Here is a 14,336-nt window from a genome sequence, read left to right on the forward strand (position 1 = left end):
ATCCCAGGGAGCACGTGTTGATGAAAATGTATAACTTAAACCCAATGGAAGTTATGGAAGCCTATTTCTACCTTAGAGAGGAAAAAAAAAACAATAAAAAAGTAACTGAGATAAAGTTTTAAATAAGAAATAAAGTCACATTGTGAGATATAGTCTCATTTAAAGAGATAGTTCACCCAAAAAAGAAAATTCTGTCATCATTTACTCACCCTCGTGCCATTCCAAACCTGTATGACTTTCCTTTTTCTGCGGAACACAAAAGATGTTTTGAAGACTGCTGGTATTCCTCTAGGAGAAATAAATAAGAAATGATAAGAAATATAGTCACAATACTATAAATGACGTGATATAAAAGCACAATTGGGAGAGATACAATCACAATTACCTTTTTATTAACTCTGCATTGGAACAAACTACAACAAATATCATTTTTTGAATTTTCTATTTGATCCAATAGCAAAAGATAAAATCGACAATTTCTATGACTTCTTCTATGAAAAATATAGAGCGCTTTAATAAGGTAGTCCGAAGAAAGAAAAGTTGTCAAATAAGCCATCACTCCCTCAGCCGTTTATTAGAAACACTCACTCAGCAGCATTAACTAGTTTTCTGAAATATAATGGCAAGTTTTTATAAATGTATATATATATATATATATATATATATATATAGCTAGATTTACAATGTTAATAACTGTGGAAATGCATCATCACAGTCTGTGAAAATGCCAACATTTGGTTTTAAGATCAATCTGATTTTAATTTTCAACCAAAATTCAACATCTGTCCAGTGTTGGAAGCAGACGTCAGGCCACCCTTGGGTTTTGAAATCAACCCAATTTTCATTTACAGTGAATCACATGATGCAAAAGCATGCATTAAACAGTTATAAAACAAGCATTTCTGCAGTTTCTATGTGTCACTAAAGCATGGAAAATGTATATAGTTTCAAACATCAGGCATTTGTTGACAGGATTTCAGGGGACACGGACTGCCTTACAGTGTGCACTGTGATTTAATACTACATTACTCACATGAGTAGCCATTGAGTTCTTGCTATCGTCCTGCTTTCACACACAACCGTTCACTCTTCTTTAACCAACTTTTCCATTCTCATTTCTTAAATGCACAACAGAGTAAAAGTTTAGTTCAAGTATGTGAACATTTGTGTGCTTATTAAAGGGTTAAAACAAATGTTGATCTAATCGTCTAACTAATGCCCCAGCGAGCTGTACAATTTCCTTGTCTTTTCCTACGCCTGTAAAACTGACACTCATGACGAGTTGGAAAAAAGAAAGGAGGAAAAAAGAGGAGAGAAGTGAGCTGACAGGCAAAAGACCCTCTCATCCAGCTGTCTGACCCCCCTCCTTACACTCTCTCTCTCTTTCTCTCTCTCTCTCTCTCTCCGTCTCTCCCAGAGGGTTTGTCCTTCTGGTCTCGTCCATGATGAATGGACCTGTCTAAAGAAACTCATCCTAGACCCAATTAGAGACAGAGAGAGGAAGAGAGACAGGGAGAGAGAGGGGATGAGTGAGAGTAAGAAAGAGTGACAGCGAGACTGCGAGAGAGAGAAAGAATCCCAAACAAGTAAGCTATTCAGGAAAGAACTGTATTATTTTAGTCTATGCTCACTTTCAAAGCAGGGTTTCTATAGTGTTTTATACACTGTACTAGACTGCTGGTCTGAATTCATTTAAACACACACATGTACAGACAAAAAAAACAAAAAACATATCCCACACAACAATGTAACAGTAACTAGTTTCTGAAAAAATACTATAGTTACAGTCACTACAGCAGGGGTTTTAAACTTCTTGATGCCAAGGTCCCCCAGTTATTTATTTTTATGCATTGTTTGACAATGAAAATATATAACTCGTTTTACATTTTAGGAGGAGGATCACAAAAAGATCATCAGATTCTGGGAGTGTTCAAAAAATACTGCTTTAAAAATAATGAATTAACATTTTAAGCTAAAACTTTACCTTTGACCGTCTCAAAAATGCATTCTGTAAAACCTTTTATTTAAGTAGTATATGTGTGTGTGTGTATATAATATATGTACATATAGGATTATATAATATTGCATTAATAGCAACATGAGAAAATTAAATAAAACATTTACTTAATTTAGGAATCCTTTTACTTTTACCTCTAAATGTCCCAAGAGGGAGTTTATGCCAAGTAGAGCTAACTTATGAGAACAGTTTCCACAAAATATAGCTAAATCTCACACACACACGCATGTTGTGTTTTCATGTTTTATGGGGGCTTTCCATAGACCAGAGGTGTAAAGTCCAGGGGTCAGAAAGTAAAAGTCCTGCCATGTTTATTCCACCCAGGAACTCAGCCAGCTGATTTCACTAATTAGTTCTATCTCCTGGCTGAAAAACTGTGCTAATTAACAAATCCAGGTGATTGGAACGAAATACTGAGGAGGACTTTTACTTTCTGAACCTGGACTTTACACCTCTGCCATAGACATAATGATTTTTATACTGAACAAACTGCATATTCTGTCCCCTTACACTAACCATATCCCTAAACCTTCCCATCACAGAAAACTTTCTGCATTTTTACATTTTCAAAAAACATCACAGTATGATTTATAAGCCGTTTTATTCATAGGGACTTCACAATTCTCCTCACAAGGACAAGGATTTCAGATACTGCCATCTTTGTGGATACATTTTATCCCCATAATGTAGGTCTTACCAGGCCACCCGCCCCCCCACACACACAGGAAGATCAGACACCCACCTGAAAGAGCCACTGGGAGCATTTTGTACAGCAGTGAATAGAGGGCTTTTCCTTGATGCTTCTCAATTTCCTCTGGGCTTTTGTTGTTTTGGTGTGTTTGTTTCCTGCTTACAAGTGGAGAGTGTGTGTGAGTATTAGTGGTCTGTAGCTCAAAGGCGCGCACACACACACACACACACACACACACACACACACACACACACACTCTTGAAAGAGGTCTTAGGACTTTAACCTTGTCGGTTTAAGCTGTAATGTAACTGACAAGAAGACAGCAGGAAGTATGTGTGTTTGTTTGTGTGTGTGTGTGCGAGAGATGAGAGAGAGAGAGAGAGAGAGAGAGAGAGATACAGGAGGGAAACTGAGAGAAAATTACTCAAAGACTTGGAGGGGATTGAAAGTTAAGTCCTTAATTTTAAAAGATTTAAAAAGATTCTCCTGTTAAAACAAGGATGCATACATAATCCATTAATACTGTTGTTACATTAAAGGTAAAACAACAACAACAACAACAACAACAACAACTCTGGATACCACAAATTCACAGAAAAAATAAAGGTGGAAAAAAAAAATCTAGGAATTATGGGATGGCATTTTGGTGTATAAAAAATAGGTTTTACTGTAAAATTGTTTTTCCATTAAACTAATGAACATTTTACGGGCATGTGTGAGAACTTCCACAATCACCTTAGGAGTGCAGCCACTAAACAGATACATCCAGTTAGAGTGCGATAAAGACCAGGACGGATGGAGAGAGAAAAGTGAAGATTAGGGAGAGGGCCAGACCGATAATGAAAAAGTGAAAATGGCTGAGATACTGAAGGTAAAAAGGGAGGAAAAGTAAGACAAAAGTCATTCAATGGATAGAGAGAATTATACAGATATAGAGAGGAGGCAAAAAGAGAGAGAGTGAAAGATGAAAGGAATAGAAAACAGACCAAGAAGAGATGGAGGAGATGGATGTGGAAGTTAAATTTAAAGACAGTAAAGAGAAAGTGATCAGACACAGAAGAGAGGAGAAACAGACAGGAAGAGAGGGTAAGAATGAGAGTTGGAGGGGGTCAGATACAAGGAGGGAGAGAAAAAGAGAGAGAGGATAAAGAGAGGATGACAGCACAATTAGGGATTTTAATTCTCTGCATGACTGAGTAAGTCCAGTCTACATGATAATGAGCAGTTTCAATGTAATAAATCTTTATGATACACTGACACACACACACACACACACACACACACACACACACACACACACACACACACACACACACACACCCTCTCTCTGCATGGCATCCAACAGATTTACGTTGATCATTTCTCTTTTCACAAATATTCGGTGCATTTTTATACAAAGTAAAAAGACTAGTTAAAACTTGTTGGAAGTTTCAGAAATAAGTGGCAGAAATGATCTGTTCTGGAACCCTTAAAGGGATAGGCTAGTTCTCCCAAAAATAGAATATTCAGTCATCATTCTATCATCATGTTGTTCCAACTTGTATGACTTACTTTCTTCAGAACACTCTCCTGTGCACTATCCAGTTCTTCACACTCCAGTCCAGTAGGTGGCAGGAATGTACACCATTTTTTTTTAGGGTGTTTTTATGCACCAATTTAATAAGGGCATTTCACCATTTCACCAGAAGTATGGAGCCTACCTCATCAAAATAATTTATTTCTTTTTTACCAAAACAGATCCAAGTAAATTGGAAAACAATGTGCAACCAGCATGTACATTGTTGCTTACACTACTGGGTGTTCTATTTGGCATTAATGGGATAGTTCACCCGAATTTCTGTCATTAATTACTCAGAAAAATTGATGTTTTTTCATTTTACTGCATTCACCCAACCAGCTATTCATTAAATGATCTCCATTTATGTTGTGCATAAGAAAGAAAGTCATATTGGTTTTAGGAATAACATGAAGGTTTATCAATGAAGACAGAGTTTTTAGTTTAGGGTGGAGGTTAGCCTGAAATGCTCAGTAACATTGTCAGGAGCTGCACAAGGTTTGACAGTCTTTCCCTGTAATTACTCTCACATCATTTGTGAATAAATGTATTGTGAAAAAGATTATTTTGAATGTGCACTTGTAGTGTACTTAAAGTAGTATTTAAAATACTGTAAAAGTATACTTGCAGATAATATAACAATAATAAAATGAAATGCAACTTAAATGTACTTAGACAAGAGACCACTACAGTAAAACATAGTCATATTTACTAAATGAAATTAGTTTTTTTTTAACTCAAATATTACTTAAAGTTTATTGTAGCCTACAACTAAAAGTTGTAAACTCAACAATTGATTATATTAGCTTATTGCTTTATTTAAAAGCAACGGCTGTGCACACTGCACACACAGTTCAGCAGCACAATGATTGTATCTTTACTTATTAAGCTAATGCAGGTGCTTGTGCAAACTAGCAGAAAACAATAAAATATTTGAGTTAATTAAAAAATTCTTAATTTAATTATGTTATGCAATTTATTTAAAGATACAATATAGGGGCTTTCGCACAGGGTAGTTCTAGGAACTTAGTTCTAGGAACTAGCCACCAGGGTGGCTCCTCCTGCATTCGCATCGCCAGTAGCAACGCTGAGGTCAGGTGACGTAAGCCGCGCTTGTTGTTGTGACTTTTATTTTGACAGCGCTGAGAACCATAGACAGTGCTGAGAACGCCAGAGCCTGAGCACACAGTGCTCGTATTCTCAGTGTTAACGATCTGTCAGACATTCTCTGATCCTACTCTGAAGAAGAAGCTAAAAAAAAAAAAGAAGGAGGAGAAAAAAAAAAAGGAGGAGCTAAATTGGTTCCTCCAAAGGAGTTCTCAGAACTCGTTCCTATAAAAAGGTTCATCCGGTGCGAAAGTGGTAACTCTAGCGGTTAAAAAGAAAACTGCATGCATTTTGCGGAAGAACATTGTTTTGGTTGTGCTTCAGCTCCGACACCATATGACTAAGCGGATGATTATGACCCTTCACTATAGATAATACCAGAGCCCGTCTACATTCTCTAGGGCTGGGTATCGTTCAAAAAATGTCGATACTGATACCGATACCTTGATTTCGATACATTCTCTGATAATACTCTACAATAAACTCTGTCAGAGAGGTAACGTTACATATAGCAATTTATATGTTCATTAAAATATCTTGCTCACCTGTTGAGTAATAAAAACACCATCTGTGTTGCTTTGTCAACATCTCAAATCCTGGTGCCATTCTCCGAAAAGCCAATTCAATGTGGATTGTCGTTTTAAAACGAGCTCAGTCGCGTTCTCTTCGTGCCAACAGGTCTAGCTGCTACACTCCTCTGTTCGGCGTTTTTTTTAACGGGTGACTCCCGGAGGTTGAAGATTTAGCGTGCTTTATGTCAACCTTTCTTGCTCGTCGTGACTCGTGAGTCGTGACAAATAACCTATGGCGAATTCCAAACGTCGTTTTTGCAACCTTGAAGGGCACTTCGGGAAGAAGACATCATTTGTCGTTAAGTTCCAAACGAAAAGTGAACTGAATCTGAATCCCTTCACAAGTCCGTTAGCGAAAAGAACATGCGATGGTCACTTCAAGGAAGCAATTTATGGTCACGTGACCCAGGGTGACAAGTCCTTAAATCTAGATATGGCGGGAGATAACGTATTATAAACAGAAAATTCAAGTTGTGATTTATTACACACATTTTAGGGGCACTTTTAGCCTTGTGAAGTTGAATTAAAAAAAACTTGTTCAAATAATTTGTCTAGTTTTAAGCAGTGGTGTAGTCTAGTTTTTTGTAGTGAGTATACTCTAATAAATATTTAATTTAATAAACTATTATTATTATTATTATTATTAGGCCTGAAGTATACTCTACTGTGCAATAGTAATATATTTCTGTTATAATTTCTTCAAGTTATACCGAACTTTTATTTTGACAGGTTGTCGTAAAGACATAACAGTTTCTGTGTGTATATGAAACGAATGAATGACGATAGTTTTATCAAATGAAATGGTGAAATTCTCGTCAAGTGACTCTCATAGCAGCTCTGCGATGAAATGCACATGTGTAGCCTACATCATTCATGTCTCAATACAGTGAAACGCTGAAAACACCACGAGCGTGAGTCACCCGTGCTTCTGTGTGTGTGTGTGTGTGTGTGTGTGTGTGTGTAGTGGAGCACACATTGAGCGCTCATTCCCAGAGATGCGTAGAACAATTGCAGTCTCTTTTAGCTTTAATATTCACAGACACTAGTCCATATCGAGATTTGATTCATTGTACAGCCCTACTTTTGATTTATTCATTCAAAAATAGCCCAAATCCGTGACGTTCTGCCCTATAGCAAGTTCCATTTGTGACTGGATTCCGCGATTCGATCCGTGTCGCTTCGCAAACACAGACGGGGTGAATTTATGAATGAAAGTGAAAGTTCTGACACAAAACGAAGTTGTTACGTATCCTCACGCTTTTTTAAGTGGGTATACGCAAATCCTTGGCCTTTTCTAGTGGGTATACGGCGTATACCTGCGTATCACGTAGACTACACCACTAAGGTCTGTAAGAGGACAAACTTAGATTTCAAGAGAAATTGTTAATATTTAAAAAAAAATTCCGACCTGCAATGAACAAAAGTAATTTCCACCACATCTCAATATCCAGCTGTTATTTTAAAAATAGAATAACTTATGCCACTCAAGAATTGTCTAAGATAATTTTTGTAACTAGTTTTACCAGTTTGTCCACAATGTACAATAATTATACATTTGTCAATTAGATAAATTAACTGCCCTAAAGGAGCAAATGCTGAACTGTACACCTGTCACACTCTGAAATTTAATATTGGTTTGGGTAAGAGCTTATTAGAAAATAAATAACTTGAATTTTGACATTAAGTAGAGCATATAATCTCATAAATTGTGGATACATTTTTAATGTGTGACGAGAACTTTTTAAATATTTGTAAAAAATGTGTGTGGTGATGGAAATGACAGGGTGGTAGTGGAAATGATAGGGTGTTGTGGAAATGACAATGAATGAGCGTGAATGTATAGAAACAGTAGAGATACTTATTAGAAAAATTATTAAACTCATCACACTCATTACACTCAATTCACAAAGTCATTAAACATAACCACACCTGTTTTTAGTGTAGTGCTGAGTTTAATGTATCAAACTGATTTGTCTCACAGATGAACGGTTATAGTGCATACTAAAATAAAAATAAATAAAAATGAAATAAATTAATATAAAAGTAATATAATTAAAATAGAATAGAAATAAAAATAATATCATAATCCATCCATCCATCCATCTTCTTCTGCTTATCTGGGTCCGGGTCGCGGGGGCAGCAGTCTAGGCAGAGACGCCCAGACTTCCCTCTCCCTAGACACTTCCTCCAGCTCTTCCGGGGGATAACAATGCGTTCCCAGGCCAGCTGGGAGACATAATCCCTTCAGCATGTCCTAGGTCTTCCCCGGGGTCTCCTCCTGGTGGGACGCGCCTGGAACACCTCCCCGGGAAGGCGTCCAGGAGGCATCTGGAAGAGGTGCCCGAGCCACCTCAGCTGGCTCCTCTCGATGTGGAGGAGCAGCGGCTCTACTCTGAGCTCCTCCCGAGTGACCGAGCTCCTCATCCTATCTCTAAGGGAGCGCCCAGCCACCCTGCGGAGAAAGCTCATTTCGGCCCCCTGTATCCGGGATCTTGTCCTTTCGGTCATGACCCACAGCTCATGACCATAGGTGAGAGTAGGAACATAAATTGACCAGTAAATCGAGAGCTTCGCCTTGCAGCTCAGCTCCTTCTTCACCACAACAGACCGGTACATCGACCACGTTACTGCAGAAGCTGCACCAATCCGTCTGTCAGTCTCCCGATCCATACTTCCCTCACTCGTGAACAAGACCCCAAGATACTTGAACTCCTCCACTTGAGGCAGGAACTCTCCACCAACCTGAAGCGGGCAAACCACCCTTTTCCGACTGAGAACCATGGCCTCGGACTTGGTGCTGATTCTCATCCCAGCCGCTTCACACTCGGCTGCAAACCATCCAAGTGCACGCTGAAGTTCCTGGTCTGATGAGGCCAACACGACAACATCATCCGCAAAAAAGCAGAGACGAAATCATGTGTTCCCCAAACCGGACACCCTCCGGCCCCTGGCTGCGCCTAGAAATTCTGTCCATAAAAATTATGAACAGAATCGGTGACAAGTCTGACTTACTGCCGGCAATGTGAACCAAGCTCCTTCTCCAGTCGTACAGGGACCAGACAGCCCTTAGCAAAGTGGCCCGGACCCCATACTCCCAGACCACCCTCCACAGGATGCTGCGAGGGACACAGTCTAATGCCTTCTCCAAATCCACAAAGTACATGTGGATTGGTTGGGCAAACTCCCATGCACCCTCCAGCACCCTGGAGAGGGTATAGAGCTGGTCCAGTGTTCCACGACTGGGATGAAAAACCGTACTGTTCCTCCTGAATCCCAGGCCGAATTCTCCTCTCCAGTACCCTGGCATAGGCTTTCCCGGGGAGGCTGAGAAGTGTGATCCCCCTGTAGTTGGAACACACCCTCTGGTACCCTTTCTTGAAAAGAGGGACCACCACCCCGGTCTGGCAGTCCAGAGGTACTTTCCCCAACCGTCACACGATGTTGCAGAGGCGTGTCAGCCAAGACAGCCCCACAACATCCAGAGATTTGAGGTACTCAGGGCGGATCTCATCCACCCCCGGTGCCTTGCCACCGAGGAGCTTCTTGACTACCTCTGTGACTTCAGCTTGGGTGATGGACGAGTCCACCTCTGAGCCCTCGGCCTCTGCTTCCTCAATGGAAGACGTGTCAGTGGGATTGAGGAGATCCTCGAAGTATTCCTTCCACCGTCCGACGATATCCCCAGTTGAGGTACACTGTAAACAGTGTTGGTAGGGCACTGCTTCCCCCTCCTGAGGCGCCCGACGGTTTGCCAGAATCTCTTCGAGGCCAACCGATAGTCCTTCTACATGGCCTCACCGAACTCCTACCAGGGGCATATAGCCACGGACAACATAGCTCCTAGGATAATTCGGGTACTCAAACCCCTGCACCACAATAAGGTGGCACTTCAAGGAGGAGAGGGATATATATATAATATCATAATATAAATATAAATATAAAAAGTATTGTAATACATTATAATATAAAAAGTATTACACAAATCTAATCTCGCAATCGATATTAATTGTATTCTAAATAAGAGTATTTTGCATACATGAAATGCTAAGTATTAATGCAGAGCAAATCAATGAAGCTATCTTCCATTTTTTCACAAAAAAATACAGAAATGTCATTTCAACACATATAAGGAGGTTGAAAAGTATGAAAAAATCTAAATAGAAAGGTAGTAAAAAGTTTTTAAGGTGGTTTTATTGTTAGTTTGACAAAGAAAGAGGAATTTGTCCAAAATTATACGTATTTTTTAAATTATGACCAAAGAACATAATAGTGTCCATAGTCTAAGAATAAGAATAAGATCAGATAAGAATCACCCGGGTAAGAAATGTGTTTAATGCTTAACTTAAGAGCAGATCAGAACACACATTCACACACAGCATATTTTACTTCATTATGTAGGCCTACATTCATTTGTATGTATTAACACCAACAATAAGATATTCCTGCTTAGCTTTGTTGTGGTAACTTTCCATGTGAAGCTAATGAGGACATTATGTTGTCTTTCATTGCTCCCTTTGCCTGCATTCCAAACGGCTTTGTTGTGACACGTGCCCTGCTCCCTCCAAAGTCCCCACGTCAAGGGCCCTGCCCTTCGCAGTGAGAGCACCATGCTAACTTCCGATTGGAATTTGCCATGATTCATGCCTCAAAGTAGCTGGAGCAACTGTTCTCTATTTATGGATATGATGACAACAGGCACTAGCGAGTGAAGTTACACAAGTTCCCATGAAAACCGTCCCCAGACCCCAGGTCTAAAATATAAACACAATATGCTTACCATAGTGAATCAGGGTAAGACAAAACATGTTTTGGAAGAATGAGTGATGATGATCCATTGACTCAAAATTTTAATTTGGTTCATTTTAAACAAAAAATAAAAAAGTTACATAGTGCACCTTTTCAGTTATGCAACGTATTAAGTTGAATCTATAGTTTAAATATAAGATCTTAGAAATTAAATGGTTTATGGCAATTGGTTTCCTCAAATGGTTTGAGTTACTTGTTGGTTTTCACAGAATTTCATGACACTTACAAGTAGCCTACATTTAAAATATTTTTGTTGTAATAATAAAAAGTAGGCTATACTTATCTTGATGTGTTGGCTAACATATCAAAGCACATGTAAAGTATATATAATTATAATTTTAGCTAAAGTATGTTACTAAATATTGCATTTAAAGTTAATGTTTTAAATATACTAAATTGCAACATGCAATTTTTAAATTACAAATATATTTAAACATGACATACAAGATGACATTACAGTATATTTTAGATTTCCATAAATGCTTGTCAGTAAATATATTTAAAAGACAAGATTTTAGATACACCGTCTGGTGCACCTGGACATATCATCAGTGATGTAACCTAGGATCACGGGGGGTTTCGGGTCTTTCAACAATCAGACCCCCTCCCCTAGGCGACCCAGCCGGGGTGATCAGGTCCCAGCTTATGTCCAGGTAGCGCTACTACCCTACACGCCATACCTCTCCTCTCCTGATCCACAGCCACCTTGATGCTACTTCTGCAGCATCAGTGGCCAACTTGATGGCCCTTCGCTGGCTCGCCCCTGTGATGCCAAGCATTTTGTAGGCCCTGCAAAGGGATTGGCCCACAAATCCCACTTCGACGGGTTGGCATATTGCCCGCCACCCATTGCTCCGGCAACCCTCCACAAGCTGGGAGTACTTTGCCCTCTTTCTTTCATTGGCCTCCTCCATGCGGTCCTCCTAAGGCACTGTGAGCTCCAAGAGAATTACCTGCTTGGAGGCCTCTGAGGTGAGCACAATGTCTGGCCTTAATGTTGTTATGGCAACTGCTTCAGGGAACTTCAGCTGCTTGCCCAGATCAACTGACAGCTCCCAGTCACGCGCCGTTGCCAACAGGCCAGAGGAGGTGCCCCGGGCAGCTGGTGTTGACTTCTCCCCAGCTCTGACAAAAGCTGTGGTCTTCACTGGGCGGAGGCTCTTGCTGTGGCTAATTCCACTGCAGATAGAATCCGCTACGGCTTTTAGGACCTGGTCATGCCGCCAGCGGTAACGCCCTTCGCCCAGGGCTTTTGGACAGCAGCTCAGGATGTGTTCCAACGTTCCTCTCCTCTGGCAGAGGGGGCATGCTGGTGTCTCCACCTTTCCCCAGGAGAAGAGGTTGGATGGACTTGGCAACACGTCATAGACCGCCTGGATCAGGAATTTTATCCTGTAGGGTTCAGCCTTCCAAAGCTCAGTCCATGTGACTTTGCGCTCCGCTGTTTGCTCCCATCTTGTCCAGGCGCCCTGTTGCCGCATCCCAGCCATCTGGCAAGCTCGCTTCTCCTCAACTCCTGCACGCACCTCCTCCAGGATCAGCGACCTCCTCTCTTTCCCTTCCGCCTTGTCGTAGCGAGGAGTTCTTCTGCTGCCCAGGCCAGCTCTCCCCTGTGCCACTGAGCCCACCAACACCTTTTGCCGTAGCCTTGACTCTGCATCGTCCACTGCCACGGCAGCCCTCCACTTCCGCCCTGTCCTGACCTCAATCCCAGCCTGGGCAACCTTTGGATCACTGGAATCCCGATACTGTAGGACCTCCCTGGACCGCGTCACCATGAACTCCTCGCTCAGGCTGCTCATGGGAAGCTTCAGCTTGTTGTTCTGCCCATATAGAGCGATGCTGCTCAGGCTTCGAGGCAGTCCCAGCCACCTGCGCAGAAACCTGCTGATCCTCATCTCAAAGCCTTCCACCGTTGAAATGGGGACTTCATACACCAGGAGGGGCCAGAGGATCCGAGGGAGAATACCGTGCTGGTACTTAATTATGAAATAAATATGTAAGTAATTATGAAATTAAATATAAAGATATCGATATTATTGATTTGACTGCACTGACACTATTGGATGAGAACGGAACTGAGCTGGACGACAACATCCCTGTTTTCTGCAGAACTGCTTTATAGATGAAATGAACTAATTTAATAATTGATCTTTACAACAGAACTGAATCAATACTGAACTGACTTTAGCTAAACAATGGCACTGTTTTCTTTTAGAGCTGCTGTAAAACCGAATTGAACTCTGTTTGCATCATTGAATAATTTTCCTTTTCCCAGCTTTGAAATTATCTAAAGCGCTAGGCTATATAAATAAAGGTGGCTTGACTAGATGTACTGAAGTCTAACTTAAGTGGGTCAATAAATTCCTCTATAGATTATTAAACTGCATTTGATATAATTGTAATGTTCATGATAACCCTTTTAATTCTAGTACAAGTAAGCTAACCTGTAGTCTTTCTATGTCTAAAAAAAAGCAGTAAAGATGTCATTCTGTCTGTATCTTCAACTATAATTTTAAACCTTGCTCTAACAGCAGTGTTTTACATGTACAAAGATCATGTCATTGTCCTGCACTGCTGGCATATTTGCCAATAGTTTTCTCAGGCTGAAAAGACATTTCGGCATGAGAATCAAACTCTTCATTTGTTCCTCAACCACTGGAACCAGTCGTCCGTTAACAAAACAACACGGCGAATCATTTTTTCCCATTGGAGACATCACACGCCACCATCCACTGTACATGCCCATTAGCTCTGGGTTTCTGTGTGTGTGTGTGTGTGTGTGTGTGTGTGTGTGTGTGTGTGTGTGTGTGTGTGTGTGTGTGTGTGTGTGTGTGTGTGTGTGTGTGTGTGTGTGTGTGTGTGTGTGTGTGTGTGTGTGATGGAAACCCACATCTCTGGAATATGAAGTCCCCTAATGAACAGGCACCATCAATGGAAAGCAAAATTCGTTAAAACTGAAGGAGGTAATTGGAAAGTGAGCCGTCACAGTGCAGCCGCCTTCTGAATCTGTCAGATTCGTAATGAAGAGAAACATCACTGCCTTCGTTGACCCAAGAAAACACACAAAGACAAGCAGAGGAAGGGGTAAACACATGTTCACCTCATTATGTTTAGCTCCTCAATGGTGTATAAGTGAGAGTAATGAAGGAAAAGACCTGGGGTCATGTGTTAGCAGACACTTTAGGGTACATGCACTGACATGAAATCAAATTCACCTTTTCTAATTTTAAGCCTATTTAAGACACTATACAGTCCAAGATTACTTCGGGTTATGAAGTAATTAATAAAAAGATTTTTGTCTGTATAGGCTACCAAATAACATTCATATGAAGAAGAGCAGAGTGTATGGAGAAACAGAAAAACAGAAAGAGACGGCTTAAGGAGATGTGAGAGATGACAGCAAGCGTCTGTTCCCACAGCTGGCCCCTGCCCCGCCTCTATGAAATGCACAGCAGGAGTCATTATCAGTGGGGGGGTTAGTTCATCCCCATATTACCACCTTACCCCCCCCATTAACCATCCACCTCCCCAGCAGCTCACACACTTCATCTGATGTTAACTATGTAAGCACTCATATCTGTCACA

The sequence above is a fragment of the Leuciscus leuciscus genome (assembly GCF_965113295.1).
Source record: "Leuciscus leuciscus genome assembly, chromosome: 3".
In the NCBI taxonomy this organism is placed as follows: domain Eukaryota; kingdom Metazoa; phylum Chordata; class Actinopteri; order Cypriniformes; family Leuciscidae; genus Leuciscus; species Leuciscus leuciscus.